At 48.5% G+C, this 12,242-nt stretch overlaps 1 pseudogene; it reads left to right on the top strand.

Moving 5' to 3' along the window:
* Positions 1-2,868: 2,868 nt before the first annotated feature.
* On the top strand, positions 2,869-6,043 carry LOC131486363 (HIG1 domain family member 1A, mitochondrial-like; annotated as a pseudogene).
* The last annotated feature ends 6,199 nt before the right edge of the window (positions 6,044-12,242 follow it).

Here is a 12,242-nt window from a genome sequence, read left to right as displayed (position 1 = left end):
AATGAATATAAATACATAACTAATACAATTCAAATGTTCATCTGTAAATTGTTGTCAGTCATCTTGCCTACACCCAGAGGTGGGTGTACCCCATTTTGACAAAGTTCTATAGAATCATATTTAAACGGATTTTAGGTTTTTTTTTTTTTATTATCCACTTTGCATATGTGTCTACATTCTATGAGTTTTGACGCACTCTGAGAGTTGTGTGAACACCGCACAATTAGGATTCAGAAGAGTTCCGTCAGCCCCCAAAATTCCCTCCCGGTGCCTCTTTGTAGACGGCTCTCCTCTGGACAGCCCACGGTCTCCTACTGCTGGGTCATCAAGTTGTTTCCTAGTTTTGTCTTTGATGATTAACTCGCTTCCTTTCAGTATTGTTGTGTTTGAGGCCCTCTGGGATAGCTCCGAATTGTAATCAATCTGGGGTTTTAAGCACTTATATAAATACCCAGATGGACATAACTTATCCGGTTTTTCTTCTACTTTAATTCTCTGTCTCCCCAAGATTTTATGCATTTATGAGGAAGCCATGCTTTCTGATGTCTCTGAGCACAATGAAAGAAAAACGGTGTAAACGATTCAAAGGTGGAGTACCTCAGATCTAACACACAACACACGTGGGTGCCCGGTTTGGGCTTGGGGGTTCTCTCTTTCATTCCCTGGGCCCTTCCCCATGCTCCTGTGGTAGGCAATCCAGCCCTGACCCTAACAATACCAGCCAGCACGTGGACCCCTCACCACAAGCCTGTGACCGTGAGAGACATCACTAATCAATCGCGGCACTCACCACCAGCCTGTGACCGTGAGAGACATCGCTAATCGATCGCCGCACTCTTCACCTGTCCCTAGGTGCCTCAGAGCCCTTCTCAACCCAGCACTCCAGGCTGCACCTGTAGGTGCTTGGGTTACGGTAACGTCTCTCTCTTGACCTGTTGGGTCCCTGAGCCCACGTGTCTTTGATCTTCACGGCTCCGTTCACGTTTCCCCAGTGTAGACTCAGGTCTACAGTCCCAGCTTAGGGCTGGGAGGAAGGTGTGGCTGGAAAGGGATAGCACAAAGTAGTCCTTTGGGGTGCTGGGGCTGTTGTGTGTTCTGATGGCAATGGTGGTTACACAAATCGGTATATGTGTTGAAACACATCGAAACGTACATCCCCAAAAAGGAAAAGTGAATTTTAAAATGTTATCAGAAGTGAGAGTGGGCAGGGCGCCTGGGTAGCTCAGTCGGTTAAGCGTCCGACTTCGGCTCAGGTCATGAACTCACGGTTCGTGGGTTCAAGCCCCGGGTCAGGTTCTGTGCTGACAGCTCAGAGCCTGCTTCGGATTCTGTGTCTCCCTCTCCCTCTCTGCCCCTCCCCTGCTCATGCCCTGTCTCTCTCTGTCTCTCAAAAATAAATAAATGTTTACAAAAAAATTTTTTTTTCTAAAAGGAAGTGAGAGTGGGTGCTATTATTCCAGAAGTAAGTTTGAATCCATTCTCATTTATTCTTTTTAAGACTTTATTTTTAAGCGATCTCTACACCCAACATGGGACTCGCACTTGCTACCCCAAGATCGAGAGCCGCATGCTCTATGGACTGAGCCAGCCAGGCACCCATGAGTCCACTCTATTAATGGAACGTAGTGAACCAATTTCCAGCCTGGGTACTCTGACTCGTTAGGCACATTTCATACACAAGTGTCCTTATGTCTTGATCCCCGTGAGGCTGGAAAGTGTCGGCCAAGGACAAAGTGAACTGTCTGCTTTTGAGTTTTTCTGTTTGGACCACAGGTATTCTCCTTTCCTGGCAAGCAGGGTCCTTCCCGGTGGGGTAGTTGTTAACTACTTGGAGATCCCAGAGCCTTCTCCCTCCTGGCCTCATTCCTCTGTCAACTCTTCACCCCATTGCTTCCCCTGGAGCTTGGATCCCAAGCGTCCTGGAAAAGCCACCTTCTCCCCTTCTCCTCACTTATCCTGGTCTGAATCCTGCCCGTCCATCCAGTTCCCTTTTCTACCCCGGCCAACCTAGACGAAGAGATGAGTTCATTTCAATTCACGCAGCACCTGTCCTGATCTGGATCAGGGGAGACCTTTCTGGAAATGGATCAAGGCAGTGCTCTGCGGGGTCAGGTCTTAGAAGGGCGTACGGATTCCACGTAGTAATTCACGTAGTAATTCACATAGTAATTCATTACACGTGCTCCAGCCGGAAGCGGTGCTTGCCGAAACTATTCCACCGTGGTGCTCCCAATGTGGTCCCAGGCCAGCAGCGTCAGCAGCACCTGTAAACTTGTCATAAAAGCGAGTTCTCGGTCCCCGCCCCCGACTTACTAAATCAGAGACTCTGGGGGTGCCGGCCAACAGTGAGCGTTTGCACAACCCCCCCCCCCCCCCCATCGCCCCCCGAGTGATTTTCGCACTTGCTGAGAAACGCTGAGGTTTGAGAGCCACTGGCCTAAGGTACTGGTCCCCGTCCTGGCTGGGTGTTCCGGGGGCCCGTGAAATCCCGACATCCAGGTAGGGGATGATGGCATCCGGGACAAAAGTGGCAGTGACGGAGGGGATCAGAGGTGGTCAGACATGGGATGTATTTTTGTGGCGGAACCGGTGGAATTCGCTGACGAGCTGGAGGAGAATCTAAGAATTGGAATCACCTGGGGAGCTTTGAAAACTGCCGGGCCGACCCCCCTCCGCCCCCGATCCTAGGCGTTGCGGTGTTTCTTAGAACTTTCCAGACCTTTTCCAATGTGCAGCCAAGAGTGAGCAGGAACCTCGAAAAGCATTTCTCAAAAGTGCGATGTGCGTGGGGACCACCCGGGGATCCCGTTAAATGTCAGCAGGTGCTGTTGGAGCCCGAGAGTCCCCACTTCGAGCAAAAACACCCACATGATGCAGGTGTTGCTGGGGCCGCTGGCCCGTGGACCGCGCTTGGAGCGCTTCAAGCAGGATCCCGGCTCCGTCGGAGGCTCGTCGACCTGCCAGCTTCCCCTTGTCTCCTACCCTGCACCCAGTCCAAAGGTGAGTCCTGTCAACACTGCCTTGCGATATCCAGAGACTCACTACTTCTCACCTCCACTATGCTAGCCCTGCACCGCTCTAAGGGCAAGTAACCACTGGGCTTCCCTACTGGTGGCTGTTTCCTGTGCAGCAGCCAGAATAACCATCTGAAACCTTGGCCCAGATCGCACTGTCACTCTGCTTAATTCTGATCGCTGGTCTGACATAATCTGCAACACCTGTCCCATCTCTCCGACTTTGCTCCCTACCCCTCCGTCTCTCCCACACCTTTCCAGCTATGCCAACCAGAACCACAAGCACATTCCTGCCACGGGGCCTTTGCTCGTGCTCTTGTCCCTTGAAAGCTCTTCTCTACCTGCATCACTCGCTGTCCACTTCATTCAGGTCTCTGCTCCGCCGGCCCCTCAACCATCCTATTTAACTAGCCATCACCCCCTGCCACCCTCCACCTTCTTTCACTCTCCTCTCCCTGCATTCATGATCCCTTATTGCGTAACAGATTATCCCCAAACTTGATGGCTTACAGCAGTAGTAATGATTTATCATCTCACTTGGTTTCCGTGGGCCACAGATCCAGAAAGGGCACAGGGCAGAAGGGCTTCTCTCTCTCCACACTGATTGGGACCTCAGCTGGAAGGCAAAAAGGCCGAGGCCTGAGATCACCTGAAGGCCTCTCACTCACAGGCTGGCTGTCACCTGGAACCCTCAGCATGGCCTCTCCATGTGGCGCGAGTTTCCTCCCAGCGTGGTAGCCGGATTCTAAGGGCGAGTGTCCCAGGACATCGAAGAGGGCCAGACAGAATCTGTATCCTTGGAAACCACATCACACGGCTTTACCACATTCTGTTAGATGTGGGCTCTCAGTCCAGCCGACATTCAAGGGCAGGTGAATAGACTTCACTTCAGACCTATTTTAAAAGGCCCACACTCGCCCTTACCTGGCCGTGTCTTTCCTGGGAACCGTATCACTTCCTGATGTGCTACGTTTCTGTTTCTGGGCGTGTGTGTTGTTGTTCTTTCCCGTCAGCACCTTGTTGGCCTCGATCACTCCCCCACCCCCTTTGCTCACGACCAGGCATGACAAAGAACAGGTGCCCAGTATCTGTTTTCTGCCGGAGTCCATTACCGTAAGGGAATGCCTGTGGGATTTGGGAAGCAGTCCTGCTGTTTTCTGGAAACCCAAAGAAGCTGCCTGAGTGGAAAACAGTCTGCTGATGGGAAAGAGGCTCAAAGAGGCTCGCGAGCGGCTGAGATGTCCCTTGTCGTCCACCTTCGGGAAGGACTCCCGCTCTGCCGTTCACGTGACACGGTCCTGCCTTCCCAGACAGGCTGCTTGCTCCCAAAGGGGAAGGGCCATATACGCGTCTTAGTTGCTCAGTGTCCCGCTCCAGAGGCAGCACCCTCAAAACTCAGCGGCTGCAAAACTGAAAGGCACCACAAGTGGTGGAAAGGTAGTAGCAGCTACCTTTTAAAACGAGGACCCAGGGGCGCCTGGGTGGCTCAGTCGGTTAAGCGTCCGACTTCAGCTCAGGTCACGATCTCGCGGTCCGTGAGCTCGAGCCCCGCGTCGGGCTCTGTGCTGACAGCTCAGAGCCTGGAGCCTGTTTCCGATTCTGTGTCTCCCTCTCTCTCTGCCCCTCCCCCGTTCATGCTCTGTCTCTCTCTGTCTCAAAAATAAATAAACGTTAAAAAAAAAATTAAAAAACAAAAAACAAAAAAAAAACGATGACCCAGGGGCGCCTGGGTGGCTTGGTCGGTTGAGCATCTGACTTCGGCTCAGGTCATGATCTCATGGTCCGTGAGTTCGAGCCCCGCGTCGGGCTCTGTGCTGACAGCTCAGAGCCTGGAGCCTGTTTCAGATTCTGTGTCTCCCTCTCTCTCTGCCCCTCCCCTGTTCATGCTCTGTCTCCTTCTGTCTCAAAAATAAATAAACGTTAAAAAAAATTGTTTTAAAAATAAAACGAGGACCCAGAGTGAAAAGCAGCCAAGAGTCCGGGTATGGAAAACAATTTATACTAGGGGCTCCTGGCTGGCTTAGTCAGTAACACATGGGACTCCCTTTTTTATTTAATTTAATTTATTTATTTATGGGGGGGGGGCGGGGAGCGCATGTGCGTGCACTCCCCTGGGGGGTGGGGGAGGGGCAGAGAGCAAGGGAAAGAAAGGATCCCGAGCAGCCTCCTCGGATGTCAGCGCAGAGCCCCCCACGGGGCTTTAACCCCCCCAGCCGTGAGACTGTGACCTGAGCCGAAACCAAGAGTCAGACGCTGAACCAGCTGAGCCACCCAGGTGCCTGAGCATGGGACTCTTGATCTTGGGGTCGTGAGTTCAAGCCCCACGTTGGGTTCAGAGTTTACTTCCAAACAAAAAGCAGGAGTCTGGTATGCTGCTGGGAACTCAGTGCAGATCTGTAGAGTGATTGGGTCCCTGTCATCAGGTTATGCCTTCACGTTATATACTGTTTTGAAATAAATAACGGACGTGTATGATTTGGAGGTAAATAAATGCATCATTTGGTCATAGGCTGCCAGCTCCTGAGAAGCCACATCCGGACTAAAGCAGAGGAAGGCCCATCACCTAGATGTACTCGGAGACTGAAGTGCCTCGTGTTGGGTAAGTCTGCTTTACTATGTTAACACAGGGCAGCTGAGGTAGCATTTTTAGAATTTTGTGCAAGGACGGAAACCGGTTGGAGCTTGAGAGTTCCTGTCGTTGCGCCTTCTTCCGTCACTTTGTCCACCGGCACGGATGTTTCTCTTTCTTCGTATGATGATCAGGGATCTAGGCGTATCCGAAGGGCTAGGGAGGCACCGTTTGTTCCCAGTGGAATGGCAGGCTTTGCAGCAATTGCTGCGTATGGACCATATCCATTGAAGAGCAGGGAAGATACTAGAATGTCTGTTCAGCTGATCCTTGGCAGCCCAAGGCTTTGTCGTGGGAGCAATGACTCTGGGTGTGGGCTATTCCATGTGTAAGGAATTCTGGGCAAAACCTAAACCTTAGAAAAAGAGAAGCTGTCATGGGGCGCCTGAGTGGCTCAGTCGGTTGGCGTCCGACTTCAGCTCAGGTCACGATCTCGCGGTCTGTGGGTTCGAGCCCCCGCGTTGGGCTCTGGGCTGACAGCTCAGAGCCTGGAGCCTGCTTCGGATTCTGTGTCTCCCTCGCTCTCTGCCCCTCCCCCGCTCATGCTCGGTCTCTCTCTCTTTCTCAAAAATAAACATTCCAAAAAAAAAAAACATTTAAAAAGAAAAAGAGAAGCCATCCTGGTGTTGTTGGTGGTGCTTGCTCTGTACATCGCACGTTGAGCTTATATGTTGAAAATCAATGGCTTGAATGGGTCAGACAACAACGTGGGAATTTAAATACTGTCTTCCTTTCTTGCAGGCTCAATTTGCCTGGTAACCAAATTACTAGTGACTAGTTAGCTGGGTCATTCCGGGGAGTCACATTAGCCCAGAGGAAACACGTCACTTATAAACGTACTCGTTAGTGGTAAAACGTGCATCTTCTTAAAGTCTTCTGACGAAATGAGTGGCAAAGAGAACAACTTGGCAATCCCGAACTCCTCCCAGTGGCTGCAGACTGTCACGTGCTTTGGATGTTCTGTAGGAATCCTGTGTAATTTAACTTTTTTCTGCCTGTTTTGCAGACTGGTCGAGCACTTCAGTTTCTAGGGCTGGTTGGCTCTTAGACTCCTTTCAGAGCAACGCATAGAATATGCTTGCCCACAACTGAACGTGTGTGTGTGTGTGTGTGTGTGTGTTTAAACCAAACCTAAAAACCTGATGACAGCTGCTTAGAAGTAGTATATATTTCAGAATCATGCGTGCACATGAGAATAACTTAAGTATGGGTCCCAGTTTAGCTTTTTTTTTATAACTGCAGAATTATATTTATGCTGCTGTTGTATTAGAATAATTTTTAAATGTCATCTGGAAATGGGAATGTGTATTTTAAGGACTAATGCAAAGGTAAATGGAAAACACTTTTTAAATGTATGAAATTTGTTTATGTTTCTTTGTAAGAAGCATAGATGTGAACCAATTACCTGTAATCGAAGTGATTAGTGATTTGTCAGCAAGGTGGTTTGGTCGGACATTATACACAAACTTTGGTATATTTCAGAATGCTTTATTGCACTTGTGGAATTTTCTTGTCTGACCTGAATTTACATTCCGTGGTGATAACATGGTAAATGTAGTGTTATTAAAGTAAGTGAACACACACACACAGACACACACACACACACACACACACACACACAATTTGTGCAAGGATGAAGGACATTTACGTCCGTGTGATTCTCTGAGAATGATGGCCCCTGGGGTTGGGCAATAGATTGCTCCTGTCTTCTAGCAAGGTTTCTTCCATGGCCACTCTGCTTTCCTTGGAGAACTCCCTCCCCGCCTGGACCATGGGGAGACTGCCAATCAAGGTGCCTTATTGTGTCTCCCCCACCCACTCACCCAGAGATCAGCCAATTAGAGAGCTCTATTCCAGTCTCCTACCAACAGCGCCTCCCTGATTGGTTCAGAGATGAGCAAGGGCTCACACTGAGCCTATCAGAGCACACCTTGGGACTCCTCTGCCAGAGTTAGCATGGAGAATAAATTTAGCCTTAAAGGTTAAGGAAAACTTCCCAAATTGGATGCCTTTAGGCCCAAGTTATCCTCCGCTTCAGCTCTGTCCCAGACATTAGATCTGCTTAGTGGCCTTATCTCGAAGACAAAGAGATTTCTGTCCCTCCCCGTAATGGCCGTCCTCACAATACCGATTCACATATACCCAGAAATTCAATTTGGGAAGAGAGATGGGCTGGCAATTGTAGGGGGAAAGTAGTGGCCTCCTAGCTTTATATTTAGAGTATTCTTAAAAAAAAAAAAAAAAAAATGGAGGGGTGCCTGGCTAGCTCAGTCGGTGGAGACATGACTCTTGATCTTGAGGTTGTGAGTTTGAGCCCCATGTTGGGTGTAGAGATTACTTAGAGTTAAAATCTTGGGGTGCCTGGTGACTCAGTCAGTTAAGCGTCTGACTTCGTCTGAGGTCATGATCTCACCGTTGGTGACTTTGAGCCCCGTGGGGGGCTCTGGGCTGACAGCTCAGAGCCTGGAGCCCACTTTGGATTCTGTGTCTCCCTCTCTCTCTGCCCCCTCCTCTGCTCTCCCTCTCTCTCTCTCTTTCAAATATAAACTTAAAAAAAAAAAAAAATTAAATGTAAAATCTTTAAAAAAAAAAAAAAAAAAGGCAGAGGGGAGGGGAACTCTGGTTGCATATTGGTACCAACAGTGACCAGGTTTAAATTTGGATGCTGAATTCCTGGCACTGAAGGGTTTGACCCAGCCTCTCATGCTTACTCCTGTCTATTGCACGGTGATTCTATGCTAGTCATTGTGATAAGCTCTGAGAACACAACCATGAGTAGACGTACCGTGCTGGGGAGGAACAGCAGAACATCAGAATTCAGCTCCCCCTGGCCATTCGCTATGAGAATTATTTTCTAAACCCACTCACCAAGAGCCCCCAGCTGTGTAGCCTCAAATCTAACAGACCCATTTTCTTCCTCAGGGTACTTGAAATTCGATAAATTCCAGAAAATATTCTCAGATTTGTCTCCCACCCTTGCTACCTGGTCACTGAACTTGAAACAAGTTGAACTTTCCGAGTTTGGTTTTATTTTGTGGGGGCCATTTGTTTTTTATTTCAAAATAAATTGATCACAGAGGTTATCCAGATTCCAGAGTTGTTAAAAAGTGGGCAAAAAGGTTTGAATTATGGGTTACATGAGTGGCTCTGTCGGCGGAGCATCTGACTCTTGATTTCCACTCAGGTCACACTCTACCGGTTCATGGGATTGAGCCCCTTCATGGTATTAGCATGGAGCCCACTTGGGATTTTCCCTCTCCCTCTCTCTCTCTCCCTCTCTCTCCCTCTGCGCCCCTCCCCTGCTCTCTCGCTCTGTCTCCAAAACAAAAAACAAAAAAAACTGAACTTAAAAAAAAATGCTTTTAAAAACTCAATCCAAAAGAAAGCAAGAAAAAATAAAAAGATAAAATAAAATAAAATAAAATAAAATAAAATAAAAATAAAAATCACTGTAAGTATAAATGTGTAAATGACCTAAACATTCCGATTAAAAAACCGGAGCTTGTCGGGCTGCATAAAAAGGCAAGAGCCAGGCCACCTGGGTGGGCCAGTCAGTTGCGTGTCAGTTGAGTCTTGGGATCGAGCCCCGCCTTGGGCTCCCCGGCCGAGCATGGAGCCTGCTTGGGATGCTCTTTCTCTCTCTTTCGATGCCCCTCTCTAAGAAAAAAAAAAAGACAGGGGCCAAAAAACCAACTTTAAATATAAAGACACAGATTAGAGGGGCGCCTGGGTAGCTCAGTCAGTTAAGCCTCCGACTCGATTTCAGCTCAGGTCATGATTTCACAGGATTCTCTCTCTCCCTCTCTCTCTGCCTCTCCCCACCCCCCCCCCCGTCTCAAAAATAAATAAACATTAAAAAAAAACCCGACAGCTAAGATTCTTTTGAGGACCTACTGTGTGCCAGGCTATTCCCATTTACTTTATTGTTATGAGAGGGCACTCTGCTTCTGTCCCCCCACCTTTTTTTTTTTTTTTTTTTAGAGAGAGAGAGAGCGAGCACGCGTGCACAAGCAGGGGGCAGGGGCAGAGGGAGAGAGAATCTTAAGCAGGCTCCACACTCAGCGCAGAGCCTGACAAGGGGTTCGATCCCACAACGGCGAGATCATGACCTGAGCCAAAGTCGGGTCGAATGCTCAGCTGACTGAGCCACCCAGGCGCCCCACTTCTGTCTCACTTTAGAGCCGATCAAAAAAGGGACTGTGAATGCGGGGGGAGGGGGGGGACCTCAAGTTCCGATCATCACAAATTCTGGATATCTTCACTTACACACGTTTTTCACTCTTCCTGCCTAGTTAGGGGGCTGAAAATGGAGAACAGAGTAACTGGTTCATCTTCCATGTTTCCCTGGCTCATAGGATCGCTTTGCTTCACTATTTTAGCCCCAGAGGCTGGGCACTGCCTTACGATAAAGTTTTCTTAACGGAGATGGAAACGTAGTCGCATAACGTTCTTATGCCTCGTGAAATAGCCTTTTTTTTATTGTTTCTCAGCCATTAGCCGGAGTAAAGTGTTGCACCTTGCTGTGTGTGTGTGCACTGCGTGTAAACTGAACACCGTACCCCTCCCTTTCAAAGATTTTCAACCGCCTCCACACCCCCACCCCACCCCCACCCAGCTTAACATGCTTCCTTCTATTGTGAAGAGAAAATTCCATGCATGCAGAAGCTGAGGCTCATGAATTTTTTTCTCCTCAAGGTGCTTACCTAAGATGAGCTTCGCGATTGGAATGCAAAGGGGCATCAAACAGAATCTCAATCGCATTAGAGAAGATAAGCAGTTATCAGATGGCTTGACTGATTGGGTGGTTAAGGATTTTGCTAAGGAAGCCACTTTCGGTACCGCATTCGAGGGGCTTAAGCTGGAGGTGGCCTGGTAAAGTCCTGTCACTAACTTGCTTTTGGCAATATCATTTTTCCCCCCTATCTGTTGCTGCCAACCCAGGTTGTGATTTTCCAAATAAAAAGCCTGGAAGATCTCCCTACTTTCCTGCCCACCGAGGCAGTCCCCAAATCAGTGGGGTCATCCCCCCTGCAATCAAAGTCACCGGTCTTCTTCTAAAACGAGGGTGTGGAAATAAGGCTGTGTGGGGCTCCCTGCCAAGATGCGCGCAAGTAAAATTCCAAGCCCAGTTGAGAGCCACCCGTGGAAATTCTGAGATTCGAAAACCAAAGTGCACAACTGCCTCCAAAGCAGACTAACCATTTCGAATCCATTTCTTTTCTTTCTGCCTAAAGACATTCTCAGCATCTGAAAAAGCCCATTCAGCGGGCAAGAGGTGATAATTATCCTACTCCTAAAAATGACAAGGATTTAAAAAGCCAGATGCCAACCCAGGGAGACTAGGGCTTAACAGGGCTTTGGGCAGAGGGACCCAGAGAAGTTTCCCATCTGCAGTGCGTAACTTGAAGGGAAATCCTGACTCCAATTATAAAGCAAAGACAAAATCCCTTGAATCCTTTCAATACATCCATCTTCCCTAGCCAAATTGTGTTCTTTTTCCTCCCCACACCCGACGCCCTCCCGCATTTCCATAAACAATATGACTATCGGCTGAGCCCCTTGGTCAGCAAATAAAGGCAGAGGGCTAAGTAAATTTGCTTCCCAGCAATTATTTTTGTGAGGTCACGGAGTTAAGCATTAAAAGAACACGACTGCGGCTGGGGGTATTCAGTAACTGTATGATTTGTGCTCAAAACTGACAAAAGGGCTCGGCCAGTCTTTTACTTCCATACCCACGGAAATCATTGACCACAAGGGCTTTGTTCCCTAAATTCATCTAAGAGGAATCTTTCACATGAACGCCCCTGCATGACAGCTAATCCCTCCTGCACTCTGCTTGCCAAAGAAAGTCCGTTTGGTTAGTCGGTCTGAGTCTACACCTGCAAATTATCAGGATAATTATGATCTTTAAAAAAAAAAATGGAAGAAAGTAAAAGAAAAGACAAAGCGGGGGGGGAGGGGGCGGGCTGGGGAGAAAAAGGAAAATCTACCAAGATCTTTAGTCTCCGGAGTAGGAATTAGCCAGCTTTGTCTGTAATGGGGCAGAGAGGGAGTATTTTCTTTTTTTTTTTTTTTTTTTTTTAATTTTTTTTAACTTTTATTTATTTTTGAGACAGAGAGAGACAGAGCATGAACGGGGGAGGGTCAGAGAGAGAGGGAGACACAGAATCGGAAACAGGCTCCAGGCTCCGAGCTGTCAGCACAGAGCCCGACGCGGGGCTCGAACTCACAGACCGCGAGATCGTGACCTGAGCCGAAGTCGGCCGCTTAACCAACTGAGCCACCCAGGCGCCCCAAGAGGGAGTATTTTCAGCTTTGAGGGTCATACACAGGGTTTGTGTGGCGAGATCACTAACTCTGCCTTGTGGCGCGAAAGCAGCCAGATAATACTGAATGACGGTCGCACAGGGTTCTGAGACAACTTTATTTATAAACACCAGAATTTGAGTTGATACAATTCGCATGTGTCATAAAAATCTTCTTCTTTTGATTGTTTCTCAACCATCTAAAATGTAAAAATTGTTGCAGGTTGGGCCCAGGGACTATAGTTGATCTAGAACAGCCAGGCTTGGAAACCCCTTTTGGTCTCGGTGATGTGA

Source organism: Neofelis nebulosa, chromosome 9, assembly GCF_028018385.1.
Source record: "Neofelis nebulosa isolate mNeoNeb1 chromosome 9, mNeoNeb1.pri, whole genome shotgun sequence".
NCBI classification, from domain to species: domain Eukaryota; kingdom Metazoa; phylum Chordata; class Mammalia; order Carnivora; family Felidae; genus Neofelis; species Neofelis nebulosa.
This window is presented reverse-complemented; position numbering and strand designations above follow the sequence as displayed.